Here is a 5,890-nt window from a genome sequence, read left to right as displayed (position 1 = left end):
AGCTCTCACCCTACACCCCACCTCTCCACTGGGATCGCGCTGCTCCCAGCCACAGGGGAATCTAGGCACATGTCCAGTGTCAGGCTCGAGCGCCCTTCGGCGCATGCGTATGCGCCTCCTTCTGCCTCAGCTAAGCCCGAAGCACAGGGCTTTGCTCGGAGCCTATGCTGGCGCATGAGCCCACCTGAAACGTCTGCCGAGACTGATGAGAGCCTGGTTGCGACTGAGCGCCCATCCGCTTTTCCCGCGCGAGTTGTTCCCCTCGCGTCCGTAGTTTCGAATAATTTAGCGAGCTTATTGGCATCCTAAGTCCAGTGACTCTTAATTGTCGTCTTGGGAGGTGCGCTGGCAAGCGTGTGAGCCCCAGCCCCAATGGCGGCCAAGCCTGTGTGTCGGAATTTTCTGAAGCTCTGCGAGGAGTGGCCGGTCGGAAGAGACCAACGGGGCCGGGACCTGGCGCCTTCCTGCGGCAGCGGGTGGCCCAGGCCTTCCGGGAGGGGGGAGAGCGCCCACGGTGAGCGCCGAAGACGGCGCGGATCCGCGGATCTCCGGATGCGGGTGGCGGGGCTGGCCGGAAGACCGCCACGCCCGCGCCTCACCCCCCCAACTCCCTCACAGACCCCCGTTCCCCCGCCACCACCTACACCCCGTGCACACCCTGCCCCCGCCCACAAAGCCCACCCGGCTATCCCCCCCACACCTCGCTCGCAACTCCACGCTCTCGCAGCTCCCCTGCCCCCGATCCCCGTTCAGCCCCTACACCTGTATACCCAGTACACCCCCCACTACAGCACCTCTGCTGCAGTCACTGCCCCCCGATCCCCCCCGTCACCCCTACACGTCACCCGTACACCCCACTAACAGCCACCTCTGCTGCAGTCACTGCCCCCGATCCCCGCCCCGTCACCCCACACCTGTAACCCCGTACACCCCCCAAAGCCACACTCTGCTGCAGTCACTGCCACCCGAATCCCCCAGTCACCCCATACACCTGTAGCCCCGTACAACACCCCTACACCACCCTGCGCAGTTCACTGCCCCCGAGGGAGGCGTGCCTTCACCGTCAACCCCCCACACCTGTACGCGTTAACGGTCGTATCACGAGCCGCCTACAGGGGACACCTCTGCTGCATGTCGCGTACCCGCGCGGGGCGCCCGATTCCCGCGCCGTCACCCGGGCAGTGACTGGGCACAAGTGCCCGTGGGGTGTGTACGGGGTCAGTGGTAAAGGCGCGGTGCGGGACGCGGGGCAGTGGACTGCAACAGCCGAAGAGTTGCCTGTAAGGCGGTGTGTGACCGCGGTAACAGACAATCACAATCCACCACACCTGTACCACCGAACACACGTGTGAGACCCCTGGGATGGAGGACAGGGATCGCCACCTCTGGCTGCGGCAGAATCGACTTGAACTGCCACCGCAGAGGTGGTGTACCGGGTCGTGGTACGAGTCGGGTCCACAGTGTTGTGGGGGCGGTAGAGCTACACTGACCGCGGCGCGGGGGAACAGGCCTGTACCGCAGGTACAACACCCTACATCGGCGACCTCCCGGGGCAGTGACTGCAGCGATCACGGCCCTGTAAGGAGGTGTGTCCACCGGGTACAGGTGTGCGTCGGTCACCGGTGACGGGCCGCGAAGCATCTTGTCAGGCGGGCGCAGCCTGTACACACGCCGACAGCCACCTGTCTGCCTCGCAGTCACTGCCACCCGCAGAGGTGGAAGCTGTAGTGGTGTGTACGGGTACAGTGTAGGGGTGAAGGGGGATCGGGGCAGGATGCCATGCACGAGGTGGCTGTAAGGGGGTGTACGGGTACAGGTGTAGGGGTGACGGGGGGACGGGCAGTGAACTGCAGCAGAGGTGGGCTGTAGGGGTGTACGGGTACAGTGTAGGGGTGACGGGGGGATCGGGGAGTGACTGCCAGCAGAGGTGGCTTTAGGGGGTGTACGGGGTTAAGGTGTAGGGTGACGGTACGGGGCAGGGGCTGCGGTAGGCAGAGGTTGCGAAAGCAGACGTGTGAAGGGGGAAATAAAGCCGGGGTACCTGTGGGGGGCCCCGGCCAGGGGTGTGCCCACGGGGTGTAGGTGGCTGGCCGGGGGACACGGGGAGTCCTGTGAGGGAAGTGGGGGGCTGAGGCGCCGGCCGTGGCGGTCTCCGCCCGCCCCGCAACCGCATTCCGCGCGATCCGCGGAATCCGCGCCGCCCCGCGCGCTCACCGGGCCTCCCCTCCGGAAAGGCCTGGCACCGCGGCCTCAGGAGCGCCCAGGTGCCGGCCCGCTTTGGTCTCTTCCACCGGCCAACTCCTCGCAGGAGCTTCAGAAACTTCCGAACACCGTCTTGGGCTCGCCACATCTTGCGGACGGGGCTCACCACAGCTGCCCACGCACCCTCACAGAGACAATTAAGAAGTCACGTGATGAGGATACAAATGGCAATAAGCGCTAATATCGAAACACGGGAGGCCAGAGGGGACAATCGGCGAAAAAGCGGAGGGCGCAGTGCAACCCATGGCTCCATTCAGTCTCGTCAAACGACGGCAGGTGGCCGCATAGCGAAAGCATGGTCCAGCAAAAGCCCTGTGCTTCGGCTTGAGCTGAGGCAGAGAGGGGCGCATACGCATGGCCGAAAGGGGCTTCTGAGCCTGAACACCTGACATGTGCCCTGAGATCGCCTGTGGCGTGGGGCAGCGCGATCCCAGAGGAGAAAGGTGGGGTGTGGGAGGTACAGGTGTAGGGGTGACGGGGGATCGGGGGGCAGGGGAGCTGCGAGGCAGTGGTTGCGAGCAGAGGTGTGAGGGGGGATAAGCCGGGGTGGCTGTGGGGGCGGCAGGGGTGTGCACGGGGTGTAGGTGGCTGGCGGGGGGACACGGGGAGTCTGTGAGGGAGTGGGGGGGTGAGGCGCGGGCCGTGGCGGTCTCCGCCCCAGCCCCGCCCACCCGCATTCCCGAGATCCGCGGATCCGCGCCCGCCCCGCGGCGCTCACCTGGGCGCTCTCCCCCTCCCGGAAGGCCTGGGCCACCCGCTGCCGCAGGAAGGCGCCCAGGTCCCGGCCCCGCTTGGTCTCTTCCACCGGCCACTCCTCGCAGAGCTTCAGAAACTTCCGACACCGGCTGGCCGCCATCTTGGGACTGGGGCTCACACGCTGCCACGCACCCTCCCAGAGACAATTAAGAGGTCACGTGACTAGGAGTATGCCAATAAGCTCGCTAATTATTCGAAACTACGGAGGCCGAGAGGGGGACAATCGGCGAAAGCGGAGGGCGCAGTCGCAACCATGGCTCTCATTCAGTCTCGGCAGACGGTCAGGTGGCGCATGCGCAGCATGGTCCAGCAAAGCCCTGTGCTTCGGGCTTGAGCTGAGGCAGAAGGAGGCGCATACGCATGCGCCGAAGGGGCTCGAGCCTGACACTGACATGTGCCCTGAGATCCCCCTGTGGCTGGGAGCAGCGCGATCCCAGAGGAGAAGGTGGGGTGTAGGGTGCAGAGCCTGGTCCATGCTCCTAGTCCTGACCTGCCTCCAGCGTGCTCGGTAGGGGCAGACCAGATTTTACACAGAAAATGTAGCCCTGGTCTGGCGCATCCCATGATTTTGCTTAGAGCCTTGATAAATGGTGGGAGCAAAATCCATCATGCGGACGTCAGCTGTGGGGTGACCAGTCCCGTGCAGCACGGTGGGTGTTGCAGTCTATGTTCTGAACATGCCAGGGTGGTTGTCCAAGGTTTCTTTATTCTCCTGCTGTTCTTGTCCATTGTAGATGGCCGATGAGAAGCAAGCTGGAGTAGAACATAGGAGCTCTGCTTTTTATGTCCAAAAGCAGAGTCGTTAGGCTGAGACACAAAGCGTTCCAACAGGTCTGCTCTGAAGTGGTTACCACTGTGAAGGAAGAGGTAGAGCAATGGTTTTCAACCTTTTTTCATTTGCAGACCCCTAAAAATGTTATGGGGGTGCAGACCCCTTTGGAAATCTTAGACAGTCTGCAGGCCCCCAGAGGTCTGTGGACCACAGGTTGAAAACCACTGTGATAAAGGGCTACTTTGAAGCCAGCAGGTGATGGTTTACTTCTCTTGGCAAAGAAATTGGCCAGTATCTATTTGGCAAACCTTGAATAAAAAGAACAATAATCCAGACTATGTGTCTCTCAAATTATTGCACCTTCGGAACATCCTGCATGTAAATAATCCAGCTAGTTCAACAGAAGGAAAAGCACATAGTTTAGCGTTAGCCTAAATGAACAGGTCCACAATCAAGCTGCTACATGAAATGCTTAGTTCCTCTCCAGTCTCAACAGCATATGGCAATTTATGTTTCAGGCTTCTAACTGAATCAAAGACCATGTCTACATGGGAGGTTTAAGCCACCACTAGCCAGCTCCCCGCATAGCTGCACTGGTGCAAACTCCTAGGTAGACAGGCTATAAACTGCAATTTGCACTGGTGCAATTTACCCCTGCTTGAAACCAGGCTTAGATGCATGGATGGAAATAGTGATTTATAGCAGTTTACCCCTGTCTACGCTAAGGGTTTGCACTTGTTCAGCAAAAAACATAGCTGAAATTGGGATATACAGCCATTGTGGACAAGGCCTTAATAGAGGTGCTGTACTCTCCCTCAGCTAGTAATGCACAGTGCTATAGTCTTATTTTCCAAAGCACAGAAATAAAGAACCGTAAGGAAATCTAGACAGGAATATTGACCCAATCAAGATCTGGGAGTGGATACAAAATTTGGTTATATACCACATGTAATTTAAAGGATAATCAGTTCAGCATCAGAACGTTGAAGACTGGAGAGGAACCTACTTGATGCTAGCTATTTACAGTGCTTAATCATAATAATTATCCTGCAGACACAGCAGAACAACGTTCTAAATCCTCTAAGAGGCACAAGTGAAACAAATTTATGCTTTCAGTATCTAGCAGGAAGGGGTGATAATTTTAATCACGAAAAGCCATAACAGTTAGCACAAAAAGGGTGTCTGGTGTTTCATCGACTAGACTAAAATATTCCTAGAAATGAATGAGCATGGACAGTTTATGTTCTTTCTTCCAGTCCTAACACTGAACAGCATGGGTGGAGAATCAGGACAATGTTTGTGTCCAGGGCCAGATTCTGAGTTGGTGTAAAATGGTGTAGCTCGATTGAGGTGAAGAATGAAGCTATGGCATTTTATACCAGCTAAGAATGTGGCCCTTAGTAAACTCTACGTCAGGGGTCGGCAACCTCTGGCACGGGGCTCGCCAGGGTCAGCACCATGGTGGGCCAGGCCAGTTTGTTTACCTGCTGTGTCGGCAGGTTCGGCAGATCTCAGCTCCCCCTGGCCGCGGTTCGCTGTCCCAGGCCAATGGGGGTGGCAGGAAGTGGCGCGGGCGAGGGATGTGCTGGCCACGGCTTCCTGCTACCCCAATTATCTTGGGACGGTGAACCGCAGCCAGTGGGAGCCGCGATCGGCCAAACTTGCCGTCACAGCAGGTAAACAAACTGGCCCGGCCCGCCAGGATGCTGACCCTGGCGAACCGCGTGCTAGAGGTTGCCAACACCTGCTCTACATGGTAATGTCTTGTGCTTGTTTTGAATGACAGAAATACTGAAAGGGTCAAGTGAGCAAGAGTCCTTCCTACCTGCATTCTGTAGATGCGAGATCCAGAAGTGCTCTGGTCACACCTCTATATGGCATGCTTTCTTCTTTTCTGAGGCACTGTATCCATGCTGCCTGATTCTCAGAATGCAGGGATATGGTAGCCTTTTATTTTAGTTAAAGTGGATTTAATAATGTCATTTTACACCACTGGCTACGGTCTCAATCTCAACAGAGAGAAAATTACCTCTGCCACTTGTTTCAGATCTAGAGCCTCTAGGAGCACAGAAAGCGACACAGACAGTCACAAGAACAATG

The sequence above is a fragment of the Chelonoidis abingdonii genome, chromosome 4 (assembly GCF_003597395.2).
Source record: "Chelonoidis abingdonii isolate Lonesome George chromosome 4, CheloAbing_2.0, whole genome shotgun sequence".
Classification (NCBI taxonomy): Eukaryota; Metazoa; Chordata; order Testudines; family Testudinidae; genus Chelonoidis; species Chelonoidis abingdonii.
Note: the sequence above shows the minus strand (reverse complement) of the source record.